Source organism: Ranitomeya imitator, chromosome 4 (assembly GCF_032444005.1).
Source record: "Ranitomeya imitator isolate aRanImi1 chromosome 4, aRanImi1.pri, whole genome shotgun sequence".
Lineage (NCBI taxonomy): Eukaryota > Metazoa > Chordata > Amphibia > Anura > Dendrobatidae > Ranitomeya > Ranitomeya imitator.
The window spans coordinates 183,990,913-184,017,128 of NC_091285.1; the positions used below are offsets into that span (position 1 = coordinate 183,990,913).

Consider the following 26,216-nt stretch of genomic DNA (forward strand, 5'->3'; position numbering starts at 1 on the left):
GTTGCCCTATAGCTGACATACCAAAATATATTTCTAGAGGTAACAGATGCCTTTGGACTTGTACCACCTATTGTTCAAAACTTGGCTCAATACAGTGTTATCCCAGTTGATGGTCAGGAGTATAAGGTGCCATGCAAAAATTGTTTGATTAAAGGGGCTACCTTGCTGATTATTATCACCAACAGTGAATTTTTGACCCTGTTACAAAATGGATTGGAATGTTGGACGCTCCATTCATTCTCTATGGGACCTCTGGAAAAAGCCAAGCATAGCACTTGTCAGTCCCGTACGGAATGGATGAAGTGGCAGTCGAGCATGCGCATTGCAGCTCCATTCTAACAGGGATAAAAGTTCCCCATTTAACTGATTGGTGTGGTTCCCATTGAGTGACTCCCTCCCAATCAACAAGTTGACATCTATCTACTTGTTGTCCGAAGGCGGACATTGTGCAGGTGTATGGCTGCCAGCTTTAGAGCGACTACAGAACAGGAAGACTACTTTCTTGCATGACACCATATTCACATGTTCAGTATTTTGTCAGTATTTCATATCAGTATTTGTAAGTCAAAATCAGGAGTGGAACAATCAGAGGAAAAGTATAATAGAAACATATGACCACTTTCCGTTTTGGCTTACAAATACTGATGCGAAATCTCACCAAATACTGAACGTGTGAACATGACCGTAGTCTCTTGACAGCAAACTGAGAGTGAATGGTGGAAGCACCTGATAAAGTCTGTACAGTTTGATAAGTTGAATGCATGCGTTGACAGCTATTCATCCCTAGCCATGCATAATTGGCTAAGTGTATATGAGTTCTAAGTGGGGAGAAGGGAGTAAAATACTGCCTGCCTATCTTGCCTGAGAACGAAAGAATTAGGCATGGTGAAGTCCAAGACCCACATCCTTCTTTCCCCTAATATCTGCCGTTGAGGGAAACTATACACATCAGTTGGTTGTCTGGTTCTGCTGAAATTGGCTATGCAATGGCCCATATTGTGTATGGCCACCTTTATTCATAAGCTGCATGTAGAGTAGGTTTAGTACAGAAGGGCAACTGGACAATCCTGTATCCAAGACAAGACATAATAAAATGATACCCTAATAGCACTGCAGAGCTGTGTGAGATTGTGACAGCGCACTGTCAGTCATTACATGTCTTACACAAAGGTAAATACAGACCACACGAGGAACCATTAATACAAAAATACCATAGGGACCCAAAGCCCAGTGGATAGGCCCCAGACAAAGCATTGAAAAAGGACACTCCAAAATTTAGCAGGATTTACAGAAGAGAAGATATAGAGCAACAAAGTCAAGTTAATAATTAAAAGGGTATAAGTTTATTACAAAACCATCATCAATAACAATCATATTGGTACATGTAACAAAAATTCCATACAAAGACAGTACAAGAGACAAGTTTAGACAAGAGATCAGGTAGAGAATGGAGTGTGTAGCCTAGTCACATCGAATTATTAAATAGTAAAGTGCATAGTGCAATTTAATAGCATGAAGGACAAGAGTAAGATATTGCGGCGGTCATTAATAAATATCATATTGGTAACAGTATCTGTAAAAGGAATGCCCATAGCAAGTATCCCTCCCCATGGCCTATAAGTTCTTACTCATGCTACATTGTACCAGGACACATGCCACACAGCCCCAACGCGCGTTTCACGTTTGCTTCCTCAGTTTGCTATGTCTTACACTAGTAACACCCTCTTTCATTTAATATAAGTCCTGGAGGCAGATTCTCTGGAGATCTATATCCGGCCCATAGATCTTAACAGCTTATTTATATATAAGAACACAGTGGATTTCTTTGGAATAAGACATTGGATCTCAGATATCAAGGTATCATATTATTCAGCTTCCTATGACCTACATGCCCATATAGACGGCATAGGAGGGTTGATCCCACTGACAGATTTCATTTAAGAAGTAACATTAAATACTACTGATGATTTTGGTGTTAATACATTTTATCCATGGTGGTCTTTGGCGGTTTGTTGATCAATAATAGTATTTCTTGTGATCTTTCCTGGTGTACAAGTTCTTACATTGTCTGGGGTAAGGAACGGGTTAATGATGATAATTCTGGTAGAGTGTAAAAAAAGAGGTTAAGTGTAGTGAAGGGTAATGGTTTCTATTTCACCATGGTAAAACAGACCTTGAATTGTGATAATATACCAGGGTTCCCATGCGTTGTTGAGACCCTGAAACTTGCACCGATAACTGGTGAGAATTTCAGGTTGTGTCTAGAAGGCAGCTTTCAGACTTGTCAATGAAGGAATTATCATCTGGCACAATGAGTGGGAAATTCTTACGGAAAACCACTTACAAAGCCAAAAAGCAATATGAAGATTTCGAAACCTCCTTATCTAACAAGCAGAACTAATCCATGCTTTATTCATATTTGGAGCTACATTTTGATTTCTATTAGTTTTCATTGGCCAATGTACAATGCATTGTGGGAGCTCAGAGAACTGTTACACAGTTAGGTCTTGTGTATGGGGTGTACAGACCTGTACAGTGGTACACAGAGTGACTAGGGGTCCATATCATGAATTTATAGACACTTGTACCACTGCATGATGTTTCCATGGGGTGCAGTAGTCTCTCTTTGAAGTATTGCCTCATGCATGTCATGATGTGAGGTCACATTGTTACTCACTTGTACTGGCTCCACACCCATGACCAACTCCCATCTCTTTGGCCACCTCTTATTTCTGTAGAACATGCCCTTTCAACATCACCTAAGGCTTGTACCACATGTACTTCACGAGGTTTGTTTCACCATCCGTTTCTCTCAGCTCGCCAATCATCTCTTCAGTGAACTTCTGCTTACGATATTGATCTTCTATATGCATTACCTTATGGCTCAGATCTTCAGTTAATCAATCATCATCTGCTGAAAGCAAAACTCTTCTCTGCTAATACTGGTGCTGTTCACACTATTATTCTGCTGCAACAGTGTTTAATCCTTTCTGCACTCTAGTGTCCATTTTATCCGTACATTACTACTGCCTGTAGTTAACCACTAATTTACTGATTGCATATATCTCTGACATTGACCATCAATCTGCTGATAGCATACAACTCTGACATTTAATTTGGATTTCGTATGTATATTCCCCACTCTTGGCTCTGTGTCTTCAGTTGTTCCAGTCTGCTTTTCTGCCTGTCGTCCTGAATAACCTGTTGTTCTGGTCCACGCTGATCCACTTGCCATCCGGCAAGTCCTGCTCGCTGTTCCGTCGCCTTTGGTCTGTATTGCTCAACATAGCCTACGGCTTAGAGAACCCACCTCACATGGCTGAGAGCAGAGTAAGAGAAAGGGCTGTCTGTTTTTAACAGCAACCATCCGAGTTTAGAAACTTTGTGAGAATATAAATTTGGGGGGCTGAAATCAGTAGGATTTAAATCAATAGTAAAAAATGATAAGACTATTTTGAAAAGAATTAAAAGTAGCATTAATATTTCAGAATTTTAGAAAGATGCTGTTTATTATACACTTTTACATTTTTTTCCGTTACTTGGAGCCTTGTGTGATAACTTGTGTAATGAAGTTTTGGCCAGTGACTGATGTTCTCACAGATAAAAGTCAGAAGATCAGTCTGAGGTTTTTCGGAAAACTTCCTCTTATGTTCACACATATTACTTTACAGGGAAGTACTGGTAATTTAGTTTTTCGCCTGTCTGTGTATATGTGGTTGCATTTTTGTCACTTGTACATGTTGGTACATTATTCTCTTTGACATTGTAATTGTGATGCAGCATAATCTATTTTTGTGTGTGTGAAAGTTCACTGATCTCTAGACCATTGTTTCCTCGGTAGCTGAACGTGGCTGTATGAATTGGATGGGGATGGTGACATGTATCACTGATGCAATACTCATCCATTATTAATTCTACAATCTGTCAGATTCTCTAGAAATCAGTTGTCCAACTCCTAAAAGTTAATTCAAAATAGATAATTAAAAAAAAAACACTTTAGAGTTTACTTACCTTTCCAATTTGATGCAACATGGATGATATGTTATCCAAAGTGCTGCTTGATCGCTGCAGCCAGCAAGCATATCACCGTGGGATGGTGTTTAAATGTAAAGATAAGTTAATTTTTGTGATCACACAGGAACCATTTCTTAAGTGTCAAATGAAGATGTCCTTTTGACAGTATGCCTATATCTATTTATATTTTGATGGTTGATAAAGGCACAATATACAAGCAATGGACAAAATATCCAATAAAGGGAATCTGTCAGTAGGATCAACCCTGCTAAACCGTCTATATTGGCACACAGGTCATAGGAAGCTGAAAAAAATGATACCTTGATATCTGCGATCCGATGACTTATTCCAGAGAAATTCACATTTTTTTAAAATATGTAAATGAGCTGATAAGATGTATGGGCCGCACACAGATTTGCATTAGAATCTGCCTCCAGAGCTTATTTTTAATAAAAGGGGGGAGTTACCAGTGTGAGACATGTAACTAACACTGTACAGTAGAAATGAACTTTTGTCTTCTGTTTCCATTAGCAGCTGTAGCTCTCACAGCTCTGCTTTATCTCAACACTGGCTGCCTCTGAGATGGAAGCTGAAGTAATGATAACAACCTGCAGATGCGTCGTTATAGTCACACAGCTCTGCAGTGAGATCATGAGAGCAGAGAGTGTCCATTACTTGTCTCACACTGAGAACGCCCCCTTTCATTTAAAATAAGCACTACTAGCTTTTTTTTTAATTGCAGTGCTGGAGTGATGCTTTAAATGTAATTTTCCTGATCCCTGTCTCATACTCAACTGCTGCTGCCTTTATCGTTTTCCAGCGTTGCTCCCATCGGTGACCTGTCGGCAGCTCCAGTGTTTCATGGAGCTGAATTGAGGACACTTTTCATTACAAGTCTATAACAACCTCAGAGCCTCGTTTTGGCTTTTATAGATTTTATAGATTTTATAGATTTACCACAATATTGTACAGTTTCACCTGTCTTTCACTAGGGTCAGGGAGTCACAAAAACACTGAACTTTAGGAAGGCAACGTTTGACCAGCTTAGAGATGCCCTTAATCTGGTAGACTGGGACAATATCCTCAGAAATAAGAATACAGATAATAAATGGGAAATGTTTAAGAACATCCTAAATAGGCAGTGTAAGCGGTTTATACCTTGTGGGAATAAAAGGACTAGAAATAGGAAAAACCCAATGTGGCTAAACAAAGAAGTAAGACAGGCAATTAACAGTAAAAAGAAAGCATTTGCACTACTAAAGCAGGATGGCACCATTGAAGCTCTAAAAAACTATAGGGAGAAAAATACTTTATCTAAAAAACTAATTAAAGCTGCCAAAAAGGAAACAGAGAAGCACATTGCTAAGGAGAGTAAAACTAATCCCAAACTGTTCTTCAACTATATCAATAGTAAAAGAATAAAAACTGAAAATGTAGGCCCCTTAAAAAATAGTGAGGAAAGAATGGTTGTAGATGACGAGGAAAAAGCTAACATATTAAACACCTTCTTCTCCACGGTATTCACGGTGGAAAATGAAATGCTAGGTGAAATCCCAAGAAACAATGAAAACCCTATATTAAGGGTCACCAATCTAACCCAAGAAGAGGTGCGAAACCGGCTAAATAAGATTAAAATAGATAAATCTCCGGGTCCGGATGGCATACACCCACGAGTACTAAGAGAACTAAGTAATGTAATAGATAAACCATTATTTCTTATTTTTAGGGACTCTATAGCGACAGGGTCTGTTCCGCAGGATTGGCGCATAGCAAATGTGGTGCCAATATTCAAAAAGGGCTCTAAAAGTGAACCTGGAAATTATAGGCCAGTAAGTCTAACCTCTATTGTTGGTAAAATATTTGAAGGGTTTCTGAGGGATGTTATTCTGGATTATCTCAATGAGAATAACTGTTTAACTCCATATCAGCATGGGTTTATGAGAAATCGCTCCTGTCAAACCAATCTAATCAGTTTTTATGAAGAGGTAAGCTATAGGCTGGACCACGGTGAGTCATTGGACGTGGTATATCTCGATTTTTCCAAAGCGTTTGATACCGTGCCGCACAAGAGGTTGGTACACAAAATGAGAATGCTTGGTCTGGGGGAAATTGTGTGTAAATGGGTTAGTAACTGGCTTAGTGATAGAAAGCAGAGGGTGGTTATAAATGGTATAGTCTCTAACTGGGTCGCTGTGACCAGTGGGGTACCGCAGGGGTCAGTATTGGGACCTGTTCTCTTCAACATATTCATTAATGATCTGGTAGAAGGTTTACACAGTAAAATATCGATATTTGCAGATGATACAAAACTATGTAAAGCAGTTAATACAAGAGAAGATAGTATTCTGCTACAGATGGATCTGGATAAGTTGGAAACTTGGGCTGAAAGGTGGCAGATGAGGTTTAACAATGATAAATGTAAGGTTATACACATGGGAAGAAGGAATCAATGTCACCATTACACACTGAATGGGAAACCACTGGGTAAATCTGACAGGGAGAAGGACTTGGGGATCCTAGTTAATGATAAACTTACCTGGAGCAGCCAGTGCCAGGCAGCAGCTGCCAAGGCAAACAGGATCATGGGGTGCATTAAAAGAGGTCTGGATACACATGATGAGAGCATTATACTGCCTCTGTACAAATCCCTAGTTAGACCGCACATGGAGTACTGTGTCCAGTTTTGGGCACCGGTGCTCAGGAAGGATATAATGGAACTAGAGAGAGTACAAAGGAGGGCAACAAAATTAATAAAGGGGATGGGAGAACTACAATACCCAGATAGATTAGCGAAATTAGGATTATTTAGTCTAGAAAAAAGACGACTGAGGGGCGATCTAATAACCATGTATAAGTATATAAGGGGACAATACAAATATCTAGCTGAGGATCTGTTTATACCAAGGAAGGTGACGGGCACAAGGGGGCATTCTTTGCGTCTGGAGGAGAGAAGGTTTTTCCACCAACATAGAAGAGGATTCTTTACTGTTAGGGCAGTGAGAATCTGGAATTGCTTGCCTGAGGAGGTGGTGATGGCGAACTCAGTCGAGGGGTTCAAGAGAGGCCTGGATGTCTTCCTGGAGCAGAACAATATTGTATCATACAATTAGGTTCTGTAGAAGGACGTAGATCTGGGGATTTATTATGATGGAATATAGGCTGAACTGGATGGACAAATGTCTTTTTTCGGCCTTACTAACTATGTTACTATGTTACTATGTTACATTAAGAGCTTCCGGCCAGTCAGACACTGCGCTCACAAGATGGTGTTGTGGGACTGGAGCAGCACTGAAAAATGGTGAAGAAGCCAGAGGGTGAGTATATGACTGGAGGCATGGGACTTACATTTAAAGCGCCACTCCAGCACTAAAAAAATCCCACTGGAGTGGTGCTTTTAGTATTAAAGGGAACCTGTCACCCCCAAAATCGATGGTGAGGTAAGCTCACCGTCATCAGGGGCTTATCTACAGCGCCAGAAAGGTCAGAGAGGCCCGGCGCCTGCGCACTGCAGTACTTTGCTCTGCCCTCAACAGGGCAGACAAAGTACGCCTGCGTCGGAGCCGAGGTGTGAAGACCAGAAGAGGATGTCATGGAATGAAGATGGGAGGCGCCGGAGCGGACCTGAGACACCCATTTGACCAGACCGCAGCGGGACCACCCCTGGGTGAGTATAATCTAACGTCTTTTTCTCCTCTTTCAGGTTACATCGGCGGCTTATCTACAGCATTACAGAATGCTGTAGATGAGCCCCTGATGATGGTGAGCTTACCTCTCCATCGATTTTGGGGGTGACAGGTTCCCTTTAAGGAGGACAAACAACACATTTCAGGAACAAACTGCCTCCTTTGGTAAAAACACCAGGAGAGGTCTGACAGCCATCTACCTTCCACTTTCCATTATGTGTTATGTTATGCTGATAGATTAAGAGTTTTAGTATACAGCTATTAATCAACCATGTTTGATTTTAAAAAGTATTGGCCTATATCTTTTTATACTTATATATCATGTCTTAAATGGTCATCTATTTATTGGAATAAACAGCTTGTAATAAAACTATTACATTTTAGTTACTATAAGAAAAATGTGTAGCTACCCTCAAATTTCCTTGATGATATCAACTGATCACCACTGAGTCCAATCTGAAGCAGTTGTCCAATTTGTGCTACCCCTTTGATGTTGGTGCAAGCCTTTTTAAGTATTTATGATTCTCATCCAGACTGGTACGGTTGTACACTTAATGATATAGGGACCCTATCATGGATCCATAGGCATTTCTTGTATTGATGAATGGTGTTTTTCCGTGAGGCACATTTTTCGCCCCTTAAACAATTGCCTTATGTATGTGAAGGGGGGCACAGTGCTGGCGCTGTAGGCCGGTAGTGAATTCTCTTCACCCTGAAATCCCTTTTCTAAATGGATAGTTCTCCCAGGTGTGCTACACTGTTGCATACATTCTGCACTTGTGAGCTAGAAACATCTTCTACATGTGTCCTTGGGCCCGGGATTGGTAACACACAGACCAGGAGAACTTGGGTCCAGTTCAACGGATTCGGTTTTACTGTACTGATACATCCAGCTGTGGCATACAGAATAGGACAGAATTTCTTCCAGTTGTTTTTTCCATTGCCTACTGCACTACAAGTTCCTGGCCTCCGTTCTGCCCGAACTGTCCCCTCCTTAGCAGCTTCTGTTGGTACCAGGGACGTTCCCATCTGGCAATACAGCCTCTTTGAGAATCACCATCTTTCCCTCTCGCTCTTCCCTGACCAACCTCTTCCACTTAGGAGAGGATGAGACATGGATTCCTATGCCCATTCCATGCCCTCGGCCCCACACCGCCCTGGTTTTTACGCAAATCTTTAGAAGTGTCCTCATGCTGCTTGGAGACTTAGAACTGTTAGGGTCCATTGAAGGTTGTACTTGAACCTGACCTTGAACGTTGCAAACACTTTGTCTGAGACTAGCCACTTTCTCATGAAGTGAATACCCTTCTTTTCTGTTCTAACCCCTCATAGTTTATAGGCTATTCCCAAACTTTTAACTATCTCTTGCCCTGAAATATATCTCTTTAACCTTAAACTCGTTCCCTTAAAGACAGCCCTCCCTATTTCCCAGTCATAAAACGTCCAGAAAACTGAAACACAGACCGGCCTTAAGGATAAAATGCACATTTATATATATATAAAACGTAACCATATTTTACGTCTGTACAATATAACTCTCTCATGCAACGGTGTCTTCTTGAGCACTGCCCACCCTCTTACACACGCATACCATGATTGTAGCGTCAGGCGTCTGACAGTAGAGTATAGAGAAAATCCTGTCTGTTTTTTAATTATCAAAGTTTCTACATACTGTATATAAATACAGAAAATAATGTGGAAGAATTCAAAATAGGCTTAAAATCAATAATATAAGTAATAACATAATTTAGAAGGAATTGATGAAGGCACGATTTGATAAAGGCTATCTCCATTTGAAGCTAGTTCTGAACCTCATAGAGAATTTGCTGAAAATGAAATTATAGCATTTACTATAAGGCCAAGTTCAAGTAAGCATATGAAAATATATTTTTTCTGGATGACACAATTTTTCAGTTATATGCTATTTGCATGTCTAATTTTTATACCCATATGACATCTGTAGGATATCCGTTTAATACATCAACAATGTAAAATATAATTACAGGCAAAATACAGTTTCCCACATTAAACAAGCACTCTAACTAAGTTTATACTTCATTATATGGGTGTATATGCATATAATGTAGTGTGAGTGTGTTCATATACTCACCTACCGTAGCTGTCTCTGCTGTCCAGCGTCGTTCTGCTCCTCAGTGATGTCACCACAATGGCGACTCTCCGGCTCACTCTATGCTCTATGTGTGAGCCGGATGTCCCTTTTACAATGAAAGTCTATGGAGCCTCGTTCTGATGTTCCATAGACTAACATTGCAGAGCAGTAACAGATGATAATCCTTGCTATAAGACACACCGAAAAAAATATCATGCGGTAATAACAGATTTATATAAAAAATATATATATAAATTATATATAATATATATCTAAGTGTGTCCGAATAAATGGATAAATTATCGTTCTACGTGGAATGTCAGATGAAACTTATAGAAAAAGACACGTATTTAATGAACAAAAAACAACCTTTATTAAATGGTATAAAAACAAACAAATTTAAAAATAGCCAACAGTGCTACTAGTGAGCCAAGAAAAACAAACAGGCATCACCAATGGATGGGCGGATAAATCACTAAGTGTGACAGATTAAATAATACATCCCTCAATGCATGACCTAAGTATACCAGGGTATATAAAAATACTAGCCAAGACTAATAGACTAATGGTACAAAACCCCACAAAACAGTGTCCCCCTGACAAAGGCACAGCGCCGAAATGCGCATTGGGGTCGTGACATCACCACTTGGATGCTGATTAACTTTATATTTGGTAATTATCTCATGTATACTACCTTTTATTGACCTTTAGGATTCCAGGGATTGTATTATTATGTACTTTTTGTAGCCTTGGCCCTGGTATTTTTTCTGGAGTTCAGTTTATTACTGACCCTAACCCCACAGTTACATATACAATGTTTTAGTTTTTGCATTAGGGGATCGTTGGCCCTGTTTTGTGGGGTTTTGTACCATTAGTCTATTAGTCTTGGCTAGTATTTTTCTATACCCTGGTATACTTAGGTCATGCATTGAGGGATGTATTATTTAATCTGTCACACTTAGTGATTTATCCGCCCATCCATTGGTGATGCCTGTTTGTTTTTCTTGGCTCACTAGTAGCACTGTTGGCTATTTTTAAATTTGTCTGTTTTTATACCATTTAATAAAGGTTGTTTTTTGTTCATTAAATACGTAACATTGCAGAGCGCAGTGTGACCAGGAGGGTCTGAAGAGTGGTGACATAAATATAGAAATATTGGCCTGCACTCTGTATTAGGTCGGGGTGCTGGTGTGACAGACCATAAGGTCTACTGTCAATATGATACTAAACCCACCGCACTCCCTAAGTGGAATATCTTAAGCAGAAATGTAAATTTTGAGAAATGCTAATAATTTATTCAAATGAAGAAAAAAAATCAATTTACATCGGATCAAAGAAAAGGCAATTATTACAAAGTGTTTATGCGACTCAGAATGGTGACGTTTCGACCCTCCCGGGTCTTAATCTAGGGTCGCACTGTGAACATAAAAACAATATATATACATCTTGAGACAAACAAGGTATAACAAATATAAATATACATCGAATAAATAATAATGAAAGATATCAAATATAGTTTGTGTAATAAGTTACATATCATAACTACTGGTCCCCAGTTGAAATCTGCAATGCTTATATCTTGAGGCTGGACTCTTAGTGTAGTATTGGGGGAATATGCCTAGTAACATGGTATCTATGAGAACCTCTAATCATAAGGGTGTGATTATTACCTTAATCCAGGTTTTTTTAAGAAATAATAGGGAGGACGTCGTCCCTGTGATGTCCAGGGGCTAGAGGGAATGACAGTAATGTTAATATACTGTGATCAAAAGCAAATAATTAAAATTATATAGGGGTTATTTACCAGGTATTGCTTCCTAATAAATGTAGCCTAGTGGGTGATCCGTCTCTGGGTGCAACCTGAAATGTCACCAGTATTATGTTAGGAGAACAGTCACCATTCTGAGTCACATAAACACTTTGTAATAATTGCCTTGTCTTTGATCCGATGTAAATTGATTTTTTTTCTTCATTAGCATTTCTCAAAATTTACATTTCTGCTTAAGATATTCCACTTAGGGAGTGCGGTGGATTTAGTATAATATTGAAGAGTGGTGACATCACTGAGAAGAGGAGAACGACGCTGGACACCAGAGAGAGCAGCGTTAGGTGAGTGTATTACTACACTCACACTACATTACATGCATATACACACAGATTTAATGAATTAAAAACTTAGTGGATCCTTGACAAATGATCCTTGACAAATGCGTGTCATATGGATGGTTTCTGTTTGGAATCCGTTTTTTTTCTCCTTTTTTTTAGGTGAGTCTGATCCAAAAAATGGAGCAGAGTAGTGCATTTTTTTTGTTTTTTTGCTAAAGCGGACCATCAGTCAATGTGTAAAAACATTCATGGGAACTGTTTAATTGTATCTTCTATATACTGTAATATTGTATTGATTGTATGCTTTACATACTGCAATGCTACCATTTTACGGTACATAGGGAAAATGACAGCCTACTAAAGCAAGACTAATGTGCGACCAAACGGATGTCCAAGCAGGCTCTTATGCCTAAAATGCCACTTCATAGATTGATAGGTGGCATTTAAGTGGGTAAAACAGCAGTCCAGTGCTGGCTGCATAACACTGCTGACATCTACTCCTTAGCCGGCTCCATACATTCGACGGGATAGGACATTCTATTATGTAGGGTTAAAATGGGCTCGATATTACAATTTGGGGGTTGAAAATCTTCATCCACCCAATCTGATTGACAGCTCCTCACTGTCCATCCTCCTTCACGCTGCCAATATCTCACACTGCTCAGTACAAGCTGCAGCTGTCAGCCAAGAGGGATGAGCACAGGCTGAATACACTTGAACTCACAAGCTAATTCATTCTATAACTGGACATACAAAAAAGGTTAATCTAGATATTAGGATTATATGGTCATTCTAACATGGTTTTCAAAGTGAGTACATTGGTCTCTTCAGGCCCAAGAGATCTCTTTCATCACATATGTAGTTTGCATTGTTAAATATGGGAATAGGTTCACTTAAAAAAAAAAAAAAAAAAATCCAGCAGCCGGTAGTGGGATTGCATCAGATTGAGGCCGCTGTTACACTCATACTACCTGAACGGAAGAACAATAGACACTACTTCTGATGCTTAGATACCTTGAAAATATGGCATTTATTCACTTACGTCTGTTAATTATTACCAGTAAGACAATACTGGTGAGCAAAGGATAGAATGTACAGCACATTCAGTTACATCATTACTATTAAGGGCACCTGTCACTCACATCATTCTGCCCAAACACAGATGAAATAGGTCTGTCAGTCACATAGTGTTATGGCTGGTAATTCAGTACCACAATGGACATAGAGGTCAGTGCACATACAGTGACCTGGCAATAACCCAAAAAATAAGAACGAGCTCTGAGACGTGGGAACTCTGTTGACCGCAATCCCTAATCCTCTCCAACACAACTAGAGGCAGCCGTGGATTGCGCCTAACGCTGCCTATGCAACTCGGCACGGCCTGAGAAACTAGCTAGCCTGAAGATGGAAAATAAGCCTACCTTGCCTCAGAGAAATACCCCAAAGGAAAAGGCAGCCCCCACATATAATGACTGTGAGTTAAGATGAAAAGACAAACGTAGAGATGAAATAGATTTAGCAAAGTGAGGCCCAACTTCCTGAACAGAGCGAGGATAGAAAAGGCAACTTTGCGGTCAACACAAAACCCTACAAAATCCACGCAAAGGGGGCAAAAAGACCCTCCGTACCGAACTAACGGCACGGAGGTACACCCTCTGCGTCCCAGAGCTTCCAGCTAGCAGAAAAAACAAATTGACAAGCTGGAATAGAAAAAACAGCAAACAAATAGCAAAGAGGAACTTAGCTATGCAGATCAGCAGGCCACAGGAACACTCCAGGAGGAAACAGGTCCAACACTAGAACATTGACTGGAAGCAAGGATCCAAGCACCAGGTGGAGTTAAATAGGGTAGCACCTAACGACTTCACCATATCACCTGAGGAAGGAAACTCAGAAGCCGCAGTACCACTTTTCTCCACCAACGGAAGATCACAGAGAGAATCAGCCGAAGTACCACTTGTGACCACAAGAGGGAGCTCTGCCACAGAATTCACAACAGTACCCCGTCCTTGAGGAGGGGTCACCAAACCCTCACCAGAGCTCCCAGGACGACCAGGATGAGCCATATGAAAGGCACGAACAAGATCGGGAGCATGGACATCAGAGGCAAAGACCCAGGAATTATCTTCCTGAGCATAACCCTTCCACTTAACCAGATACTGGAGTTTCCGTCTAGAAACACGAGAATCCAAAATCTTCTCCACAATATACTCCAACTCCCCCTCCACCAAAACCGGGGCAGGAGGATCAACAGATGGAACCACGGGTGCCACGTATCTCCGCAACAATGACCTATGGAATACGTTATGTATGGAAAAAGAATCTGGAAGGGTCAGACGAAAAGACACAGGATTAAGGACCTCAGAAATCCTATACGGACCAATAAAACGAGGTTTAAACTTAGGAGAGGAGACCTTCATAGGAATATGACGAGAAGATAACCAAACCAAGTCCCCAACCCGAAGTCGGGGACCCACACAGCGTCTGCGATTAGCGAAACGTTGAGCCTTCTCCTGGGACAAGGTCAAATTGTCCACTACATGAGTCCAAATCTGCTGCAAGCTGTCCACCACAGTATCCACACCAGGACAGTCCGAAGACTCAACCTGCCCTGAAGAGAAACGAGGATGGAACCCAGAGTTGCAGAAAAGCGGTGAAACCAAGGTAGCCGAGCTGGCCCGATTATTAAGGGCGAACTCAGCCAAAGGCAAAAAGGACACCCAGTCATCCTGATCAGCAGAAACAAAGCATCTCAGATATGTCTCCAAGGTCTGATTGGTTCGTTCGGTCTGGCCATTAGTCTGAGGATGGAAAGCCGAGGAAAAAGACAAGTCAATGCCCATCCTACCACAAAAGGCTCGCCAAAACCTCGAAACAAACTGGGAACCTCTGTCAGAAACGATATTCTCTGGAATGCCATGTAAACGAACCACATGCTGGAAAAACAATGGCACCAAATCAGAGGAGGAAGGCAATTTAGACAAGGGTACCAAATGGACCATCTTAGAGAAGCGATCACAGACCACCCAAATGACTGACCTCTTTTGAGAGACGGGAAGATCTGAAATAAAATCCATAGAGATATGTGTCCAAGGCCTCTTCGGGACCGGCAAGGGTAAAAGCAACCCACTGGCACGAGAACAGCAGGGCTTAGCCCGAGCACAAATCCCACAGGACTGCACAAAAGTACGCACATCCCGCGACAGAGATGGCCACCAAAAGGATCTAGCCACTAACTCTCTGGTACCAAAGATTCCAGGATGACCAGCCAACACCGAACAATGAACCTCAGAGATGACTTTATTCGTCCACCTATCAGGGACAAACAGTCTCTCCGCTGGGCAACGATCAGGTTTATTAGCCTGAAATTTCTGCAGCACCCGCCGCAAATCAGGGGAGATGGCAGACACAATTACTCCCTCTTTGAGGATACCCGCCGGCTCAGATACACCCGGAGAGTCTGGCACAAAACTCCTAGACAGAGCATCCGCCTTCACATTTTTAGAGCCCGGAAGGTATGAAATAACAAAGTCAAAATGGGCAAAAAACAACGACCAACGAGCTTGTCTAGGATTCAACCGCTTGGCGGACTCGAGATAAGTCAAGTTCTTATGATCAGTCAAGACCACCACGCGATGCTTAGCTCCTTCAAGCCAATGACACCACTCCTCGAATGCCCACTTCATGGCCAGCAACTCTCGATTGCCCACATCATAATTTCGCTCAGCAGGCGAAAACTTCCTGGAAAAGAAGGCACATGGTTTCATCACCGAGCAATCAGAACTTCTCTGCGACAAAACAGCCCCTGCTCCAATCTCAGAAGCATCAACCTCGACCTGGAACAGAAGCGAAACATCTGGCTGACACAACACAGGGGCAGAAGAAAAACGACGCTTCAACTCTTGAATAGCTTCCACAGCAGCAGAAGACCAATTGACCACATCAGCACCTTTCTTGGTCAAATCGGTCAATGGTTTAACAATACTAGAAAAATTGCAGATGAAGCGACGATAAAAATTAGCAAAGCCCAGGAACTTTTGCAGACTTTTCAGAGATGTCGGCTGAGTCCAATTATGGATGGCTTGGACCTTAACAGGGTCCATCTCGATAGTAGAAGGGGAAAAAATGAACCCCAAAAATGAAACCTTCTGAACACCGAAGAGACACTTTGATCCCTTTACAAACAAAGAATTAGCACGCAGGACCTGAAACACCGTTCTGACCTGCTTCACATGAGACTCCCAATCATCCGAGAAGATCAAAATGTCATCTAAGTACACAATCAGGAATTTATCCAGGTACTCTCGGAAGATGTCATGCATAAAGGACTGAAACACTGATGGAGCATTGGCAAGTCCGAATGGCATTACTAGATACTCAAAATGGCCCTCGGGCGTATTAAATGCAGTTTTCCACTCATCGCCTTGCTTAATACGCACAAGATTATACGCACCACGAAGATCTATCTTGGTGAACCAACTAGCCCCCTTAATCTGAGCAAACAAATCAGAAAACAATGGCAAGGGGTACTGAAATGTAACCGTGATCTTATTCAGAAGGCGGTAATCTATACAAGGTCTCAGTGAACCATCCTTCTTGGCTACAAAAAAGAACCCTGCTCCCAATGGCGACGATGACGGGCGAATATGCCCCTTCTCCAAAGACTCCTTCACATAACTCCGCATAGCGGCGTGCTCAGGCACAGATAAATTAAACAGTCGACCTTTTGGGAATTTACTACCAGGAATCAAATCGATAGCACAATCACAATCCCTATGCAGAGGTAGGGTATCGGACTTGGGCTCATCAAATAGATCCCGGTAATCAGACAAAAACTCAGGAACCTCGGAAGGGGTGGATGACGAAATAGTCAGAAATGGGACATCACCATGTACCCCCTGACAACCCCAGCTGGACACAGACATGGATTTCCAATCTAATACTGGATTATGGACTTGTAGCCATGGCAACCCCAACACGACCACATCATGCAGATTATGCAACACCAGAAAGCGAATAACCTCCTGATGTGCAGGAGCTATGCACATGGTCAGCTGGGTCCAGTACTGAGGCTTATTCTTGGCCAAAGGCGTAGCATCAATTCCTCTCAATGGAATAGGACACTGCAAGGGCTCCAAGACAAACCCACAACGCCTAGCATACTCCAAGTCCATCAAATTCTGAGTCCACAAATGCCATAACAGAATACGATGACAAAGAGCAGATCAAGGTAACGGACAGAAGAAATTTTGACTGTACCGTACCAATGGTGGCAGACCTAGCGAACCGCTTAGTGCGCTTAGGACAATCAGAGATAGCATGAGTGGAATCACCACAGTAGAAACACAGCCCATTCAGACGTCTGTGTTCTTGCCGTTCAACTCTGGTCAAAGTCCTATCGCACTGCATAGGCTCAGGTCTAAGCTCAGGTACTACCGCCAAATGGTGCACAGATTTACGCTCGCGCAAGCGTCGACCGATCTGAATGGCCAAAGACATAGACTCATTCAGACCAGCAGGCATAGGAAATCCCACCATGACATCCTTAAGGGCTTCAGAGAGACCTTTTCTGAAAATAGCTGCGAGCGCACCTTCATTCCACTGAGTGAGAACGGACCACTTTCTAAATTTCTGACAGTATACCTCTATTTCATCCTGACCCTGACACAGAGCCAGCAAATTCTTCTCTGCCTGATCCACAGAATTAGGCTCATCGTACAGCAATCCGAGCGCCAGGAAAAACGCATCGATATTTCTTAATGCAGGATCTCCTGACGCAAGAGAAAATGCCCAGTCCTGAGGGTCGCCACGCAAAAAAGAAATAACGATCCTAACTTGTTGACCTGGGTCACCAGAGGAACGAGGTTTCAAAGCCAGAAATAGTTTGCAATTATTTTTGAAACTCAGAAATTTGGTTCTATCTCCAAAAAACAAATCAGGAATAGGAATTCTCGGTTCTAACATAGAATTCTGAACCACAAAGTCTTGAATACTTTGTACTCTTGCCGTGAGCTGATCCACACATGATGACAGACCTTTAATGTCCATTGCTACACCTGTGTCCTGAACCACCCAAATGTCTAGGGGAAAAAAAAGGTAAAACACAGTGCAAAGGAAAAAAAAATGGTCTCAGAACTTCTTTTTTCCCTCTATTGAGAATCATTAGTACTTTTGGCTTCCAGTACTGTTATGGCTGGCAATTCAGTACCACAATGGACATAGAGGTCAGTGCACATACAGTGACCTGGCAATAACCCAAAAAATAAGAACGAGCTCTGAGACGTGGGAACTCTGTTGACCGCAATCCCTAATCCTCTCCAACACAACTAGAGGCAGCCGTGGATTGCGCCTAACGCTGCCTATGCAACTCGGCACGGCCTGAGAAACTAGCTAGCCTGAAGATGGAAAATAAGCCTACCTTGCCTCAGAGAAATACCCCAAAGGAAAAGGCAGCCCCCACATATAATGACTCTGAGTTAAGATGAAAAGACAAACGTAGAGATGAAATAGATTTAGCAAAGTGAGGCCCAACTTCCTGAACAGAGCGAGGATAGAAAAGGCAACTTTGCGGTCAACACAAAACCCTACAAAATCCACGCAAAGGGGGCAAAAAGACCCTCCGTACCGAACTAACGGCACGGAGGTACACCCTCTGCGTCCCAGAGCTTCCAGCTAGCAGAAAAAACAAATTGACAAGCTGGAATAGAAAAAACAGCAAACAAATAGAAAAGAGGAACTTAGCTATGCAGATCAGCAGGCCACAGGAACACTCCAGGAGGAAACAGGTCCAACACTAGAACATTGACTGGAAGCAAGGATCCAAGCACCAGGTGGAGTTAAATAGGGTAGCACCTAACGACTTCACCATATCACCTGAGGAAGGAAACTCAGAAGCCGCAGTACCACTTTTCTCCACCAACCGAAGATCACAGAGAGAATCAGCCGAAGTACCACTTGTGACCATAAGAGGGAGCTCTGCCACAGAATTCACAACACATAGTGCCTGCCGTGCAAGGAGACGACGACTGGGCGCAGAGCTGGATGGAAAGTCTTATCTCTGCCTATTTTACTAGATCGTTTCTGAAATGCTCCGGGACACCTGGTTGTAATCGTGCAACCAAGCTCTGATTCATGCGGCCTATGGTTTTTGCAGCATGAATCGAGTAATAAGTTCTCTTTAGTGTTTAAAAGGACATATTTTAATAAGAGAATGTTGGAGGAACTAAGCAAGTAGAATATAATTTACCTGGAACACTAGTCCACATCTTCTTAATCTGAAACTTCACTCTTTATCAGGACTCCAGTTGGAGAGGTTCCAATATCATTTATTTCATCTTAATATATACCTACCTTGTAATGTCTTCACATCCTGTTCCGTCCAGAGGTGTCCGGATCCCAGAATTCCAAGCGGTGGAAGTTCACCGGCCGCCATATTGGGACACCCAAGTGATGGGTGTCTCAATATGGAAACTGCAGGTGGTACCAGCCTCTTGCGCGGCACCACACACACACTGTATATGCCGTACGCACCACACACACACACTATACGCTGTACTCACCACACACACACACACTGTAGTAAACGTCGTGTGCACCACACACACTGTATACGCCGTACGCACCACACACACACACTATACGCTGTACTCACCACACACACACTGTAGTATACGCCGTACGCACCACAAACACAACACACACTGTATACACCGTACGCACCACACACACACTATACGCTGTACTCACCACACACACACTATAGTATACGCTGTACGCAACACACACTGTATACACCTTACGCAAAACACACACTGTATATGACGTACGCAGCCTCTTGCGTGGTACTACCAGCAGAACACCGTCGTGAACACACCGCCGCTGGGGTCAGCCGAATGATTCACAAACCGCTGCCATCTTTGTACATGAGGAGTGCATGCGCAGTTTTAATGTGACCGCCGCTATATGTCTGCACAAAGATGGCGGTGGTCTGATTTACTGCGCCTGTGGGAATTACGCCCAGGTGCAGTGAATCCTTCAGCTGATCCCAGCGACAGATGCGCGACATGTCTATAGGCAGAGGAAAAGGGTTTTCCCATGAACAAAAGTTCATTTTAAAAATGGTCTGTGTCTGACCGTGTACGGAGCATACCACATCTCCTGGGCAGGGGAGGAAGCAAAAGACATTACTGACACTACAGCAGGGGATCACAGGGGATTCATTTTGTGAGGTAAAATATTTCACTGACTGTTTTTAAACAATATTTTACCTCACAAAATGTATCCTCTGCGATCTCCTGCTGTAATGTCAGTGTTGTCTTTTGCTTCCTCCCCTGCCCCGGAGCTGTGGTATGTTCTGTACACAGTCAGACACAGACAATTTTTAAAATAAACTTTTGTTCGTGGGAAAACCCCTTTAAAAAGCAAATCTCAACTCCAACATGGCTCCTCCGAAAAAGTGCGCCAATGAAAATGAAAAGAAAGCAACAAAGGAACAACGTCGAAGACAGCAACAGGCAAATGAGAATCTTGAAGAGCAATCCTCAACGCTGCAAAGCCTGCCCCCATTGTGACATTACCGCCCTCCCGATGCAATAGCATCAGGCCTCCATCTAGTAGTTATATAACTCCTAAAGCAGAATGTCCACCATAATCCACATGTAGCACTTTGACCAGATAGACATTGATGCTCTGGATTCAGAGTGGGGATACATCTGATCCATCATGAAATAGTAAGCGTGGTTTATGTCGTCTGAAGGTTAGACGTTTCCAATAGTATGTCATATGTTTTGATCCCACTGGTGTAGGATGGGAAAAGAGGGAATATTAATATGCATATTAATGGTATGTAAATGATGGACAAATGGAAACTAAATATTCAAAACATCTCAATTTATTCTGCATTAAGTATGACATCACGCCTTGGCATGCTATCAATGAAGTTCTTATTGTTCGTAAGAGAAATGTTTTGCATGCCACACTGAAGGCACATGAGTATGCATATCCTCAAAGCTTCTTCTTCTTTTTGGAGTTACAATTTCATTGTTAGGGAGTGGAGTTTGGTCCGATTTGTGATCTGAATGAAGTTGAGCTTCTGGCTTGGAGTATGAAATTAATATAGGGGTCTAGGATTCTGAATATATGCAGTGGTTCTGATAATAAAACAGGAGTCTGTCCTGGGGTGTGGTATTAGTATAGGGGTCTGGTCTGGAGACTTTGATGCCTAAAAATAGTTTAGTTGGCCTGGGGTCTGAATAAATGTAGGGGTTTGGTCTAGGTTCCCATTTTTGTTAGGACACGTTTCTTGAATAATATCCTGGGATATTTCAGAATGGCTCCCCTACGTGGAGATATATTTATATGTTATCTTTGCATCATCCAAAAAACAGGTTGTTGCTCCCTGTGGATATGCTGAGGGCTGCACAGATTAACATCTTATTAAACCAGTTTCATAAGTTATTTCAAAGTATACAACAAACTTTGGACTTGAAAGGAATCCATCAGTAATATTTTTCCTTAGGGTAGACTTACATAATAGAGCAGTATAAAACACATCTGTGGATACCTATTGTGCCACTATCTGGTACCCATTGTGCAGAAATTAATATTTTATTCATAGTAGTCAAATTAGGCTTTAGGTGCACTTGTAGGTGTATCAGTGCACTTACAGTCCTCATCTCTTTTTAGCTTCCCCCACCAGTGCCACCCTCTGTTGCTTGGTTGACATCGGAGAGCAAAAGTGACGTCTTGAGGGAAAGCTCTGTCTACGCTCCTAATCATGTATTGGAAGGTGGGGCCTGCAGATAGCCAAGGACTGATATGAGCCTAGTCTTTAGCAAATGTTACTGACAGATTCCCTATAAAGGGTCTCTGTCAGCACAGAATAACTATTCAAAGCAACCACAGGCACCTGATGCATCATGGCGTGGCCACCTGCTTGTTTTCCACCTATCTCCGCCCTTCTCTGGTTCTATGACTCCAGAGCTGTCAATGAAAGAAAGGGGGTGGAGATGGAGGAAAAATAAGCAGATCGGAAGATGTCCATGGTTTCATTAGTCATTCTGTGCTGAGTGCGTTTAAGAGGCAAGTTAATAGTAGAGTTGAGCAAATTTTTCAAAATTCGGTTCCGACATTGATCGGCGCAAATATTGTTTCTGCAATAGTCGCCGAACGTCATTGGAGTCAGTGGGAGTAGAAATGAACGAAAATGTTCAGAACCGATCATCAAACATAAATTCGGCACGAATAGGGTAGCAATATGGCACAAATATGGCAAATTCAGATTCGGCTACCCATTCCGAACATATTCGATCATCTCTAGTTGGGAATCAGTTAACTTTCGATTAAAGAATCCAAATTATAATAACTTTTGCAGGCAAACTTGGGAAACAACTACAGTATATGTTGTTGTATTTTCGTGGCGAGAAACTGAGAAAGACCATAGGAGATACATTGTGAAGTCTGATTTTCATAAAATTGTATATTTGATTTATTTTATGTTTTGGGGTTGTTGTCAGGTGCAGTCGTTCATGACAAACATTAGACCTACTCCAATTGTTAAGAGTCAGCTACAATCACTGCACATGAAGTTCTACAACGTACACAGTTTTGATTTTTGAATCTAAAGTATTGCCAGAACCCAAACTTTTACTGGCATACCCATAACTTCAAGCCATTTACTAGGCAACCTCATACATTTACTCTTATTTGACCAATATAGTTACATTAATTAATGTTATTTAGTGACTTGTGACTGACATGTTGTAAATTTACTACTGTTAAACAGTCTGGGCCTAAAGAACCAAAATATTGTTGTTGTTTTTTCTCTTGGCATTATCCTGGTCGTATCGTTTATTTTTTATGAGGTCTTGGTTTTTTTTTTTTCAGGACTAGTTGTACTTTCTGTTAGTGCTATAGACCAAATATGTGTAAAGTATTTAGTGTTTGGTGAATTATGTGTTATAAACTTTATTAAGCGTAACAATATTGTGCTGGCTTATTTTGTCAGGTTTTTTTTTTTACATTTATATTTAATAAAGTTTTTCACCATTTTGCTTATAATGATATTGGCATTAATTATTACTAAATTATTACTGGCACAAACGTGAATGTAACATTAGCTTGTTGGAATTTCTTAGGAAGCTTGCTTGAGCATTTTATTTCGGAAAGTATACTAGGGAAGTCCTTGTTATAAAATGACCCAATATTTTATGCAAAGCAGGTTTGAAAACAATAATTTTGTTTCTATTGGTTAGCTATGAGTAAAGCATTGTTAACTTAACCCCTTCCCGACCTTTGACGCCACGTAGGCGTCATGAAAGTCGGTGCCAATCCGACCCATGACGCCTATGTGGCATCATGGAAAGAACGCGTCCCTGCAGCCCGGGTGAAAGGGTTAACTCCCATTTCACCCGATCTGCAGGGACAGGGGGAGTGGTAGTTTAGCCCAGGGGGGGTGGCTTCACCCCCTCGTGGCTACGATCGCTCTGATTGGCTGTTGAAAGTGAAACTGCCAATCAGAGCGATTTGTAATATTTCACCTATTATAACGGGTGAAATATTACAATCCAGCCATGGCCGATGCTGCAATATCATCGGCCATGGCTGGAAATACTAATGTGCCCCCACCCCACCCCACCCCACCGATCGCCCCCCCAGCCCTCCGATCTGGCCGATACACTGCTCCGGCTCCCCTCTGTCCTGTGCTCCGTTCCCCCCCCCGTGCTCTTGTCCGCTCCCCCCGTGCTTCAATCACCCCCCCGTGCTCCGATCACCCCCCCTGCATTCCGATCCACCCCCCTCCGTGCTCCGTTCCACCCCCCCGTGCTCCGTTCCACCACCCCGTGCTCTGTTCTACCCCCCGTGCTCCGTTCCACCCCTCCCGCGCTCCTATTCACCCCCCCATGCTCCGATCCCCCCCCCCCCCCCGTGCTCCCCCCCACCCTATCATACTTACCGATCCTGCCGGGGTCCGTCCGTCTTCTCCCCGGGCGCCACCATCTTCCAAAATGGCGGGCGCATGCGCAGTGCGCCCGCCGAATCTGCCGGCCGGCAGATTCGTTCCAAAGTGCATTTTGATCACTGAGATAGATTATATCTCAGTGATCAAAATAAAAAAAATTATAAATGACCCCCCCCCCCTTTGTCACCCCCATAGGTAGGGACAATAAAAAAAATAAAGAATTTTTTTTTTCCACTAATGCTAGGGTTAGGGTTAGGGCTAGGGTTAGGGTTAGGGCTAGGGGTAGGGTTAGGGGTAGGGTTAGGGTTAGGGGTAGGGTAGGGCTAGGGGTAGGGTTAGGGGTAGGGTTAGGGTTTCGGTATGTGCACACGTATTCTGGTCCTCTGCGGATTTTTCCGCTGCGGATTTGATAAATCCGCAGGCCTAAACCGCTGTGGATTTATGGCGGATTTACCGCGTTTTTTCTGCGCATTTCACTGCAGTTTTACAACTGCGATTTTCTATTTGAGCAGTTGTAAAACCGCTGCGGAATCCGCACAAAGAAGTGACATGCTGCGGAATGTAAACCGCTGCGTTTCCGTGCAGTTTTTCCGCAGCATGTGTACAGCGATTTTTGTTTCCCATAGGTTTACATTGAACTGTAAACTCATGGGAAACTGCTGCGGATCCGCAGCGTTTTCCGCAGCGTGTGCACATACCTTTAGAATTAGGCCATGTGCACACGGTGCGGATTTGGCTGCGGATCCGCAGTGGATTGGCCGCTGCGGATTCGCAGCAGTGTTCCATCAGGTGTACAGTACCATGTAAACATATGGAAACCAAATCCGCTGTGCCCATGGTGCGGAAAATACCGCGCGGAAACGCTGCATTGTATTTTCCGCAGCATGTCAATTCTTTGTGCGGATTCCGCAGCGTTTTACACCTGTTCCTCAATAGGAATCCGCAGGTGAAATCCGCACAAAAAACATTGGAAATCCGCGGAAAATCCGCAGGTAAAACGCAGTGCCTTTTACCCGCGGATTTTTCAAAAATGATGCTGAAAAATCTCACACGAATCCGCAACGTGGGCACATAACCTTAGGGTTAGGGTTGGAATTAGGGTTGTGGTTAGGGGTGTGTTGTGGTTAGGGTTGTGATTAGGGTTATGGCTACAGTTGGGATTAGGGTTAGGGGTGTGTTGGGGTTAGGGTTAGGGCTGTGATTAGGGTTATGGCTACAGTTGGGATTAGGGTTAGGGATGTGTTGGGGTTAGGGTTAGGGCTGTGATTAGGGTTATGGCTACAGTTGGAATTAGGGTTGTGGTTAGGGTTAGGGGTGTGTTGGGGTTAGGGTTGTGGTTATGGGTGTGTTGGGGTTAGGGTTGTGATTAGGGTTATGGCTACAGTTGGGATTAGGGTTAGGGGTGTGGGGGGGTTAGTGTTGGAGGTAGAATTGAGGGGTTACCACTGTTTAGGCACATCAGGGGTCTCCAAACGCAACATGGCGCCACCATTGATTCCAGCCAATCTCGTATTCAAAAAGTCAAATGGTGCTCCCTCAATTCCGAGCCCTGACGTGTGCCCAAACAGTGGTTTACCCCCACATATGGGGTATCAGTGTACTCAGGACAAACTGTGCAACAATTACTGGGGTCCAATTTCTCCTGATAACCTTGTGAAAATAAAAAAATGCTTGCTAAAACATCATTTTTGAGGAAAGAAAAATGATTTATTATTTTCACGGCTCTACGTTGTAAACGTCTGTGAAGCACTTGGGGGTTCAAAGTGCTCACCACATATCTAGATAAGTTCCTTTCGGGGTCTAGTTTCCAAAATGGGGTCACTTGTGGGGGGTTTCTACTGTTAAGCCACATCAGGGGCTCTGCAAACGCAACGTGACGCCCACAGAGCATTCCATCAAAGTCTGCATTTCAAAAGTCACTACTTCCCTTCTGAGCCCCGACGTGTGCCCAAACAGTGGTTTACCTCCACACATGGGGTATCAGCGTACTCAGGAGAAACTGAACAACAACTTTTGGGGTTCAATTTCTCCTGTAACCCTTGGGAAAATAAAAAATTCTGGGCTAAATAATTATTTTTGAGGAAAGAAAATGTATTTATTATTTTCACGGCTCTGCATTATAAACTTCTGTGAAGCACTTGGGGGTTCAAAGTGCTCACCACACATCTAGATAAGTTCCTTTCGGGGTCTAGTTTCCAAAATGGGGTCACTTGTGGGGGGTTTCTACTGTTAAGCCACATCAGGGGCTCTGCAAACGCAACGTGACGCCCACAGAGCATTCCATCAAAGTCTGCATTTCAAAACGTCACTACTTCACTTCCGAGCCCCGGCATGTGCCCAAACA

At 42.7% G+C, this 26,216-nt stretch overlaps 1 protein-coding gene across 4 annotated transcripts in view; it reads left to right on the plus strand.

Annotated features, from left to right (window-relative positions):
• SLC26A2 (solute carrier family 26 member 2) overlaps positions 1-26,216 on the plus strand; it is a 93,572-nt gene that overhangs the window by 13,016 nt on the left and 54,340 nt on the right. Inside the window, exon 1 of one of the 4 annotated variants that reach the window (XM_069764166.1) lies at positions 7,239-7,328. The exons of the other annotated variants lie outside the window; for them this stretch is intronic. The gene's annotated coding sequence lies outside the window, so the exon portion shown is untranslated. Of the gene's footprint in view, positions 1-7,238; positions 7,329-26,216 lie in introns of those variants that run through there. 4 annotated transcript variants of the gene reach the window in all.